Source organism: Ascaphus truei, chromosome 23 (genome assembly GCF_040206685.1).
Source record: "Ascaphus truei isolate aAscTru1 chromosome 23, aAscTru1.hap1, whole genome shotgun sequence".
Taxonomy (NCBI): domain Eukaryota; kingdom Metazoa; phylum Chordata; class Amphibia; order Anura; family Ascaphidae; genus Ascaphus; species Ascaphus truei.
The window spans coordinates 1,189,030-1,203,275 of record NC_134505.1 but is presented as its reverse complement, the minus strand read 5'-3'; positions in this window follow the sequence as shown (position 1 = coordinate 1,203,275).

The following is a 14,246-nucleotide window of genomic DNA, read 5'->3' as shown; positions in this document are numbered from 1 at the left end:
CCCCTCTTACACACACCATACACTTCTATGGGACCCCCTCTTACACACACCATGCACTTCAATGGGACCCCCTCTTACACACACCATGCACTTCAATGGACCCCCTCTTACACACACCCATACACTTCAATGGGACTCCCTCTTACACACACCCATACACTTCAATGGGACCCCCTCTTACACACACCATACACTTCAATGGGACCCCCTCTTACACACACCATACACTTCTATGGGACCCCCTCTTACACACCCATACACTTCAATGGGACCCCCTCTTACACACATCATACACTTCAATGGGACCCCCCCCTCTTACACACACCACACACTTCAATGGGACCCCCTCTTACACACACCATACATGTCAATGGGACCCCCTCTTACACGCACCATACACTTCAATGGGACTCCCCTCTTACACACCCATACACTTCAATGGGACCCCCTCTTACACGCACCATACACTTCAATGGGACCCCTCTTACACACACCATACACTTCAATGGGACCCCCCCTCTTACACACCCATACACTTCAATGGGACCCCCTCTTACACACACCATACACTTCAATGGGACCCCCTCTTACACACACCATACACTTCAATGGGACCCCCCCTCTTACACACACCATACACTTCAATGGGACCCCCTCTTACACGCACCATACACTTCAATGGGACCCCCTCTTACACACACCATACACTTCAATGGGACCCCCTCTTACACACACCATACACTTCAATGGATCCCCTCTTACACACACCATACACTTCAATGGGACACCCTCTTACACACCATACACTTCAATGGGACCCCCTCTTACACACACCATACACTTCAATGGGACCCCCTCTTACACACACCATACACTTCAATGGGACCCCTTCTTACACACACCATACACTTCAATGGACCCCCCTCTTACACACACCATACACTTCAATGGGACCCCCTCTTACACACACCATACACTTCAATGGGACCCCCTCTTACACACACCATACACTTCAATGGGACCCCCTCTTACACACACCATACACTTCAATGGGACCCCTCTTACACACACCATACACTTCAATGGGACCCCTTCTTACACACACCATACACTTCAATGGGACCCCCTCTTACACACACCATACACTTCAATGGGACCCCCTCTTACACACACCATACACTTCAATTGGATCCCCTCTTACACACACCATACACGTCAATGGGACCCCTTCTTACACACCATACACTTCAATGGGACCCCCTCTTACACACACCATACACTTCAATGGGACCCCCTCTTACACACACCATACACTTCAATGGACCCCCTCTTACACACACCATACACTTCAATGGGACCCCCTCTTACACACACCATACACTTCAATGGGACCCCCTCTTACACACACCATACACTTCAATGGGACCCCCTCTTACACACACCATACACTTCAATGGGACCCCCTCTTACACACACCATACACTTCAATGGGACCCCCTCTTACACACACCATACACTTCAATGGACCCCCTCTTACACACACCATACACTTCAATGGGACCCCCTCTTACACACCCATACATGTCAATGGGACCCCCTCTTACACACACCATACACTTCAATGGACCCCTCTTACACACACCATACACGTCAATGGGACCCCCTCTTACACACACCATACACTTCAATGGGACCCCCCCTCTTACACACACCATACACTTCAATGGGACCCCTCTTACACACACCACACACTTCAATGGGACCCCCTCTTACACACACCATACACTTCAATGGGACCCCCTCTTACACACACCATACACGTCAATGGGACCCCCTCTTACACACACCATACACTTCAATGGGACCCCCCCTCTTACACACACCATACACTTCAATGGGACCCCCTCTTACACACACCATACACTTCAATGGGACCCCCTCTTACACACACCATACACGTCAATGGGACCCCCTCTTACACACACCATACACTTCAATGGGATCCCCTCTTACACACACCATACACTTCAATGGGACCCCTCTACACACACCATACACTTCAATGGGACCCCCTCTTACACACACCATACACGTCAATGGACCCCCTCTTACACACACCATACATGTCAATGGGACCCCCTCTTACACACACCATACACTTCAATGGGACCCCCTCTTACACACACCATACACTTCAATGGGACCCCCCCCCCTCTTACACACCACACACTTCAATGGGACCCCCTCTTACACACACCATACACTTCAATGGGACCCCCTCTTACCACCCATACACTTCAATGGGACCCCCTCTTACATACACCATACACTTCAATGGGACCCCCTCTTACACACACCATACACTTCAATGGACCCCCTCTTACACACACCATACACTTCAATGGGATCCCCTCTTACACACACCATACACTTCAATGGACCCCCTCTTACACACACCATACACTTCAATGGGACCCCCTCTTACATACACATACACTTCAATGGGACCCCCCCCCCTCTTACACACACCATACACTTCAATGGATCCCCTCTTACACGCACCATACACTTCAATGGGACCCCCTCTTACACACCCATACACTTCAATGGGACCCCCCTCTTACACACACCATACACTTCAATGATCCCCTCTTACACACACCGATACACTTCAATGGGACCCCCCCCCTCTTACACACCCATACACTTCAATGGGACCCCCTCTTACACACACCGATACACTTCAATGGGACCCCCCCCCTCTTACACACACCATACACTTCAATGGGACCCCCTCTTACACACCATACACTTCAATGGGACCCCCTCTTACACACACCATACACTTCAATGGGACCCCCCTCTTACACACACCATACACTTCAATGGGACCCCCTCTTACACACCCATACACTTCAATGGGACCCCCCCTCTTACACACACCATACACTTCAATGGGACCCCCTCTTACACACCATACACTTCAATGGGACCCCCTCTTACACACACCATACACTTCAATGGACCCCCCCTCTTACACACACCATACACTTCAATGGGACCCCCTCTTACACACCCATACACTTCAATGGGACCCCCCTCTACACACACCATACACTTCAATGGGATCCCTCTTACACACACCGATACACTTCAATGGGACCCCCCCCCTCTTACACACCCATACACTTCAATGGGACCCCCTCTTACACACACCGATACCTTCAATGGGACCCCCCCCTCTTACACACACCATACACTTCAATGGGACCCCCTCTTACACACCATACACTTCAATGGGACCCCCTCTTACACACACCATACACTTCAATGGGACCCCCTCTTACACACCCATACACTTCAATGGACCCCCTCTTACACACACCATACACTTCAATGGGACCCCCCCTCTTACACACACCATACACTTCAATGGGACTCCCTCTTACACACACCATGCACTTCTATGGGACCCCCTCTTACACACCATACACTTCAATGGGACCCCCTCTTACACACACCATACACTTCAATGGGACCCCCCCTCTTACACACACCATACACTTCAATGGGACCCCCTCTTACACACCATACACTTCAATGGGACCCCCTCTTACACACACCCATACACTTCAATGGGACCCCCTCTTACACACCATACACTTCAATGGGACCCCCTCTTACACACACCATACACTTCAATGGGACCCCCCCTCTTACACACACCATACACTTCAATGGGATCCCCTCTTACACACCCATACACTTCAATGGGACCCCCTCTTACACGCACCATACACTTCAATGGGACCCCCTCTTACACGACACCATACACTTCAATGGGACCCCTCTTACACGCACCATACACTTCAATGGGACTCCCTCTTACACACACCCATACACTTCAATGGGACTCCCTCTTACACACACATACACTTCAATGGGACCCCCTCTTACACACACCATACACGTCAATGGGACCCCCTCTTACACACACCATACACTTCAATGGGACCCCCCCTCTTACACACACCATACACTTCAATGGGACCCCCTCTTACACACACCACACACTTCAATGGGACCCCCTCTTACACACACCATACACTTCAATGGGACCCCCTCTTACACACACCATACACTTCAATGGGACCCCCTCTTACACACACCATACACTTCAATGGGACCCCCTCTTACACACACCATACACTTCAATGGACCCCCTCTTACACACACCATACACGTCAATGGGACCCCCTCTTACACACACCATACATGTCAATGGGACCCCCTCTTACACACACCATACACTTCAATGGGACCCCCTCTTACACACACCATACACTTCAATGGACCCCCCTCTTACACACACCATACATTCAATGGGACCCCTCTTACACACACCATACACTTCAATGGACCCCCTCTTACACACACCATACACTTCAATGGGACCCCTCTTACACACACCATACACTTCTATGGGACCCCCCTCTTACACACACCCATACACTTCAATGGGACCCCTCTTACACACCCATACACTTCAATGGGACCCCCTCTTACACACACCATACACTTCAATGGGACCCCCCTCTTACACACACCATACATTCAATGGGACCCCCTCTTACACACACCATACACTTCAATGGGACCCCCTCTTACACACACCATACACTTCAATGGGACCCCCTCTTACACACACCATACACTTCTATGGGACCCCCCCTCTTACACACACCATACACTTCAATGGGACCCCCTCTTACACACACCATACACTTCTATGGGACCCCCCCTCTTACACACACCATACACTTCAATGGGACTCCCTCTTACACACACCATACACTTCAATGGGAACCCCTCTTACACACACCATACACTTCAATGGGACCCCCTCTTACACACACCATACACTTCAATGGGACCCCCTCTTACACGCACCATGCACTTCAATGGGACCCCCTCTTACACACACCATACACTTCAATGGGACCCCCTCTTACACACACCCATACACTTCAATGGGACCCCCTCTTACACACACCATACACTTCAATGGGACCCCCTCTTACACATCCATACACTTCAATGGGACCCCCTCTTACACACACCATACACTTCAATGGGACCCCCCTCTTACACACACACCATACACTTCAATGGGACCCCCTCTTACACACACCATACACTTCAATGGGACCCCCCCTCTTACACACACCATACACTTCAATGGGACCCTTCTTACACACACCATACACTTCAATGGACCCCCCCTCTTACACACACCATACACTTCAATGGGACCCCCTCTTACACACACCATACACTTCAATGGGACCCCCTCTTACACACACCATACACTTCAATGGGACCCCTCTTACACACACCATACACTTCAATGGGACCCCCTCTTACACACACCATACACTTCAATGGAACCCCCTCTTACACACACCATACACTTCAATGGGACCCCTCTTACACACACCATACACTTCAATGGGACCCCCTCTTACACACACCATACACGTCAATGGGACCCCCTCTAAATACCCCATACACTTCAATGGGACCCCCTCTTACACACACCATACACTCAATGGGACCCCCTCTTACACACACCATACACGTCAATGGGACCCCCTCTTACACACACCATACACGTCAATGGGACCCCCTCTTACACACACCATACACTTCAATGGGACCCCCTCTTACACACCATACACTTCAATGGGACTCCCCCTCTTACACACACCGATACACTTCAATGGGACCCCCCCTCTTACACACCCATACACTTCAATGGGACCCCCTCTTACACACACCATACACTTCAATGGGATCCCCTCTTACACACCCATACACTTCAATGGGACCCTCACTTACACACACCATACACTTCAATGGGACCCCCTCTTACACACACCATACACGTGAATGGGACCCCCTCTTACACACACCATACACTTCAATGGGACCCCCTCTTACACACACCATACACTTCAATGGGATCCCCTCTTACACACACCATACACTTCAATGGGATCCCCTCTTACACACACCATACACTTCAATGGGACCCCTCTTACACACCCATACACTTCAATGGGACCCCCCTCTTACACACACCATACACTTCAATGGGTCCCCCTCTTACACACACCATACACTTCAATGGGACCCCTCTTACACACCCATACACTTCAATGGGACCCCCTCTTACACACCCCATGCACTTCAATGGGACCCCCTCTTACACACACCATACACTTCAATTGGATCCCCTCTTACACACACCATACACTTCAATGGGTCCCCCTCTTACACACACCATACACTTCAATGGGACCCCTCTTACACACCCATACACTTCAATGGGACCCCCTCTTACACACCCCATGCACTTCAATGGGACCCCCTCTTACACACACCATACACTTCAATGGGATCCCCTCTTACACACACATACACTTCAATGGATCCCCTTACACACACCATACACTTCAATGGGACCCCCTCTTACACACACCATACACTTCAATGGGATCCCCCCTCTTACACACACCATACACTTCAATGGGACCCCCTCTTACACACCCCATGCACTTCAATGGGACCCCCTCTTACACACACCATACACTTCAATGGGACCCCTTCTTACACACACCATACACTTCAATGGGACCCCCTCTTACACACACCATACACTTCAATGGGACCCCCTCTTACACACACCATATACTTCAATGGGACCCCCTCTTACACACACCATACACTTCAATGGGACCCCCTCTTACACACACCATACACTTCAATGGGACCCCCCTCTTACACACCATACACTTCAATGGAACCCCTCTTACACACACCATACACTTCAATGGGACCCCTCTTACACACACCATACACTTCAATGGGACCCCCTCTTACACACACCATACACTTCTATGGGACCCCTCTTACACACACCATACACTTCAATGGGACCCCCCTCTTACACACACCATACACTTCAATGGGACCCCCTCTTACACACCATACACTTCAATGGGACCCCCACTTACACACACACCATACACTTCAATGGGGCCCCCCCCTCTTACACACACCATACACTTCAATGGGACCCCCCCTCTTACACACACCATACACTTCAATGGACCCCCTCTTACACACCATACACTTCAATGGGACCCCCACTTACACACACCATACACTTCAATGGGGCCCCCCCTCTTACACACACCCATACACTTCAATGGGACTCCCTCTTACACACACCATACACTTCAATGGGACCCCCTCTTACACACCATACACTTCAATGGGACCCCTCTTACACACAAAACACTTCAATGGGACCCCCTCTTACACACACCATACACTTCAATGGACCCCCTCTTACACACACCATGCACTTCAATGGGACCCCCTCTTACACACACCATACACGTCAATGGGATCCCCTCTTACACACACCATACACTTCAATGGGACCCCCTCTTACACACACCATACACTTCAATGGGACCCCCTCTTACACACAAAACACTTCAATGGGACCCCCTCTTACACACCCCATACACTTCAATGGGACCCCCTCTTACACACACCATACACTTCAATGGGACCCCCTCTTACACACCCATACACTTCAATGGGACCCCCTCTTACACACACCATACACGTCAATGGGACCCCTCTTACACACACCACACACTTCAATGGGACCCCCTCATACACACCCATACACTTCAATGGGACCCCCCCCCCTCTTACACACACCATACACTTCTATGGGACCCCCCCCTCTTACACACACCATACACGTCAATGGGACCCCCTCTTACACACACCACACACTTCAATGGGACCCCCTCTTACACACACCCATACACTTCAATGGGACCCCCTCTTACACACACCATACACTTCAATGGGACCCCCTCTTACACACACCATACACTTCAATGGGACCCCCTCTTACACACACCATACACTTCAATGGGACCCCCTCTTACACACACCATACACTTCAATGGGATCCCCCCTCTTACACACCCATACACTTCAATGGGACCCCCTCTTACACACACCATACACTTCAATGGGACCCCCTCTTACACACACCATACACTTCAATGGGATCCCCCCTCTTACACACCCATACACTTCAATGGGACCCCCTCTTACACACACCATACACTTCATGGGATCCCCCTCTTACACACACCATACACTTCAATGGGACCCCCTCTTACACACCATACACTTCAATGGGACCCCCTCTTACACACCCCATGCACTTCAATGGATCCCTCTTACACACACCATACACTTCAATGGGACCCCCTCTTACACACACCATACACTTCAATGGGATCCCCTCTTACACACACCATACACTTCAATGGGACCCCTCTTACACACCATACACTTCAATGTGACCCCCTCTTACACACACCATACACTTCAATGGGACCCCCTCTTACACACACCATACACTTCAATGGGACCCCCTCTTACACACACCCATACACTTCAATGGATCCCCTCTTACACACACCATACACTTCAATGGGATCCCCTCTTACACACACCCATACACTTCAATGGGACCCCCTCTTACACACACCATACACTTCAATGGGATCCCCTCTTACACACACCATACACTTCAATGGGACCCCCTCTTACACACCCATACACTTCAATGGGACTCCCTCTTACACACACCATACACTTCAATGGGACCCCCTCTTACACACACCATACACTTCAATGGGACCCCCTCTTACACACCCATACACTTCAATGGAACCCCCTCTTACACACACCATACACTTCAATGGGACCCCCTCTTACACACACCATACACGTCAATGGGACCCCCTCTTACACACACAATACACGTCAATGGGACCCCTTCTTACACACACCATACACTTCAATGGGACCCCCTCTTACACACACCATACACTTCAATGGGACCCCCTCTTACACACACCATACACTTCAATGGGCCCCCGTCTTACACACACAATACACGTCAATGGGACCCCCTCTTACACACACCATACACTTCAATGGGACCCCCTCTTACACACACAATACACGTCAATGGGACCCCTTCTTACACACACCATACACTTCAATGGGACCCCCTCTTACACACACCATACACTTCAATGGGACCCCCTCTTACATACACCATACACTTCAATGGGACCCCCTCTTACACACACCATACACGTCAATGGGACCCCTCTTACACACACCATACACTTCAATGGGACCCCCTCTTACACACACCATACACTTCAATGGGACCCCCTCTTACACACCATGCACTTCAATGGGACCCCCCCTCTTACACACATCATACACTTCAATGGGACCCCCTCTTACACACCCCATGCACTTCAATGGGACCCCTCTTACACACACCATACACTTCTATGGGATCCCCTCTTACACACACCATACACTTCAATGGGACTCCCTCTTACACACACCATGTACTTCAATGGGACCCCCTCTTACACACACCACACACTTCAATGGGACCCCCTCTTACACACACCATGTACTTCAATGGACCCCCTCTTACACACACCACACACTTCAATGGGACCCCCCTCTTACACACACCATACACTTCAATGGGACTCCCTCTTACACACACCATGTACTTCAATGGGACCCCCTCTTACACACACCACACACTTCAATGGGACCCCTCTTACACACACCATGTACTTCAATGGGACCCCCTCTTACACACACCACACACTTCAATGGGACCCCCTCTTACACACACCATACACTTCAATGGGACCCCCTCTTACACACACCATACACGTCAATGGGATCCCCTCTTACACACACCATACACTTCAATGGGACCCCCTCTTACACACACCATACATTCAATGGGACCCCCTCTTACACACACCACACACTTCAATGGGACCCCCTCTTACACACACCATACACTTCAATGGGACCCCCTCTTACACACACCATACACGTCAATGGGATCCCCTCTTACACACACCATACACTTCAATAGGACCCCCTCTTACACACACCATACACTTCAATGGGACTCCCTCTTACACACACCATGTACTTCAATGGGACCCCCTCTTACACACACCATACATTTCAATGGGACCCCCTCTTACACACCCCATGCACTTCAATGGGACCCCCTCTTACACACACCATACACTTCAATGGGACCCCCTCTTACACACACCATACACTTCAATGGGATCCCCTCTTACACACACCATACACTTCAATGGGACCCCCTCTTACACACACCATACACGTCAATGGGACCCCCCCTCTTACACACACCATACACTTCAATGGGACCCCCTCTTACACACACCATCCATGTCAATGGGATCCCTCTTACACACACCATACACTTCAATGGGACCCCCTCTTACACACACCATGCACTTCAATGGGACCCCCTCTTACACACACCATACACTTCAATGGGACCCCCTCTTACACACACCATACACTTCAATGGGACCCCCTCTTACACACACCATGCACTTCAATGGGACCCCCTCTTACACACCATACACTTCAATGGGACCCCTTCTTACACACCACCATACACTTCAATGGGATCCCCTCTTACACACACCATGCACTTCAATGGGACCCCCTCTTACACACACCATACACTTCAATGGGACTCCCTCTTACACACACCATACACTTCAATGGGACCCCCTCTTACACACCCATACACTTCAATGGGACCCCCCTCTTACACACCCATACACTTCAATGGGATCCCCTCTTACACACACCATACACTTCAATGGGACCCCCTCTTACACACCCATACACTTCAATGGGACCCCTCTTACACACCATACACTTCAATGGGACCCCCTCTTACACACACCATACACTTCAATGGGACCCCCTCTTACACACACCATACACTTCAATGGGACCCCCTCTTACACACACCCATACACTTCAATGGGACCCCCCCTCTTACACACACCATACACTTCAATGGGACCCCTTCTTACACACACCATACACTTCAATGGGACCCCCTCTTACACACACCATACACTTCAATGGGACCCCTCTTACACACACCATACACTTCAATGGGACCCCTTCTTACACACACCATACACTTCAATGGGACCCCCTCTTACACACACCATACACGTCAATGGGACCCCCTCTTACACACACCATACACTTCAATGGGATCCCCTCTTACACACACCCATACACGTCAATGGGACCCCCCCTCTTACACACACCATACACTTCAATGGGACCCCCTCTTACACACCCATACACTTCAATGGGACCCCCCCCTCTTACACACCCATACACGTCAATGGGACCCCCCCTCTTACACACACCATACACTTCAATGGGATCCCCTCTTACACACACCATACACTTCAATGGGACCCCCTCTTACACGCACCATACACTTCAATGGGACCCCCTCTTACACACCATACACTTCAATGGGACTCCCCCTCTTACACGCCCCATACACTTCAATGGGACCCCCTCTTACACACACCATACACGTCAATGGGACCCCCCTCTTACACACACCATACACTTCAATGGGACCCCCTCTTACACACCATACACTTCAATGGGACCCCCTCTTACACACCCCATACACTTCAATGGGACCCCCTCTTACACACACCATACACTTCAATGGGACCCCCTCTTACACACACCATACACTTCAATGGGACCCCCTCTTACACACACCATACACTTCAATGGGACCCCCTCTTAAACACACCATACACGTCAATGGGACCCCCCTCTTACACACACCATACACTTCAATGGGACCCCCTCTTACACACCCATACACTTCAATGGGACCCCCTCTTACACACCCATGCACTTCAATGGGACCCCCTCTTACACACACCATACACTTCAATGGGACCCCCTCTTACACACCCATACACTTCAATGGGACCCCCTCTTACACACACCCATACACTTCAATGGGACCCCCTCTTACACACCATACACTTCAATGGGACCCCCCCTCTTACACACCACACACTTCAATGGGACCCCCTCTTACACACACCATACACTTCAATGGGACCCCCCTCTTACACACACCATACACTTCAATGGGACCCCCCCCCCCCTCTTACACACACCGCACACTTAAATGGGACCCCCTATCTTACACACACCATGTCCCATTAAAGTATACAGAGTGTGTAATAGGGGGCGTCCCGAAAACAGGGGGTTGGCAATCAAGGGAAAATATTTTTCCAAAATCAAGTCTGTAAATGTGTGTGTTTGTACTGCTGGGAGATTGCCAATATCTCTTACAATCAGGTGCACAGATACACAATAAAAGTATCAGTGTGTGTGATGTGTATTGTATTGTATTGTATGTCTTTATTTATATAGCGCCATTAATGTACATAGCGCTTCACAGTAGTAATACATGTGTAACAGAATCCAGTCTTAATTTGTGTGTAACAGTTTGTCTGTATGTGTCTGTGTGGGGGGGGGTAGAGAGAGGGGGGTAAGGAGAGAGGGGTAGAGTGAGAGAGGAGGGGGTAGAGTGAGGAGGGGTAGTGAGAGAGGAGGGGGTAAAGTGAGAGAGGTGGGGGTAGAGTGAGAGAGGAGGGGGTAGAGTGAGAGAGGAGGGGGTAGAGTGAGAGAGGAGGGGTAGAGTGAGAGAGGAGAGAGGAGGGGGTAGAGTTAGAGAGGGGGGGTAGAGTGAGAGAGGAGGGGTAGAGTGAGAGAGGAGGGGGAGTGAGAGAGGAGAGAGAGGGGGTAGAGTGAGAGAGGGAGAGGAGGGGTAGAGTGAGAGAGGAGGGGTAGAGTGAGAGAGGAGGGGGTAGAGTGAGAGAGGAGGGGTAGAGTGAGAGGGGGTAGAGTGAGAGAGGTGGGGTAGAGTGAGAGAGGAGGGGGTAGAGTGAGAGAGGAGGGGGTAGAGTGAGGGGGGGTAGAGTGAGAGAGGGGGGGTAGAGTGAGAGAGGAGGGGGTAGAGTGAGAGAGGAGGGGGTAGAGTGAGAGAGGAGGGGGGTAGAGTGAAGAGGAGGGGGTAGAGTGAGAGAGAGGGGGTAGAGTGAGAGAGGAGGGGTAGAGTGAGAGAGGAGGGGGGTAGAGTGAGAGAGGAGGGGGGTAGAGTGAGAGAGGAGGGGGTAGATGAGAGAGGAGGGGTAGTGTGAGAGAGGAGGGGGTAGAGTGAGAGAGGAGGGGGTAGAGTGAGAGGGAGGGGTGAGTGAGAGAGGAGGGGTAGAGTGAGAGAGGTGGGTAGAGTGAGAGAGGAGGGGGTAGAGTGAGAGAGGAGGGGTAGAGTGAGAGTGAGAGGGGAGGTGAGAGAGGGGAGAGTGAGAGAGGGGGTGTAGAGTGAGAGAGGAGGGGGTAGAGTGAGAGAGGAGGGGGTGAGGAGAGAGAGGGGTAGAGTGAGAGAGGAGGGGGTAGAGTGAGAGAGGAGGGGGGTAGAGTGAGAGAGGAGGGGGTAGAGTGAGAGAGAGGGGGTAGAGTGAGAGAGGAGGGGTAGAGAGAGAGAGTGAGGAGTGGAGGGGGGAGAGGGTGAGAGGAGGGGGTAGAGTGTGGGGGTAGAGTGAGAGAGGAGGGGGTAGAGGAGAGAGAGGGGGAGAGGGAGGAGAGGGGGTAGAGTGAGAGAGGGGGGGAGAGTGAGAGAGGAGGGGGTAGAGGGAGAGAGGGGGTGAGGGGAGTGGGAGAGGGTGAGAGGAGAGAGGGGGTGAGTGGTGGGTAGAGAGTGAGGGGGTAGAGGGAGAGAGGAGGGGGTGAGGTAGGTGAGAGAGGAGGGGGGTAGAGTGAGAGAGGTGGGGGGGTAGTGGTGAGAGAGGGGGGGGTGAGGGAGAGAGGGGGGTAGAGGTGAGAGAGGGGGTAGAGGTGAGAGAGGGGGGTGAGTGAGAGTGGAGGGGTGAGGGAGAGAGGGTGAGAGGGAAGGTGGGGTAGAGTGAGAGAGGGGGTGATGGAGTGGAGGGGGGTAGTGGAGAGATGGGAGAGTGAGGAGAGGTGTGTGGAGGGGGGTGTGAGGTGTGGGGAGGGTAGTGAGGAGTGGGCTAGAGTGAGAGCGGGGTGTCGGGTGAGAGGTGGGGGCGTGTGGGAGAGTGGGGGGGGGTCGCGTGAGCGAGGGCGGGGGGGTGTGTGTGTGGAGGGGCTTGAGGGTGAGAGGTGGGTCGGTAGAGGTGTGT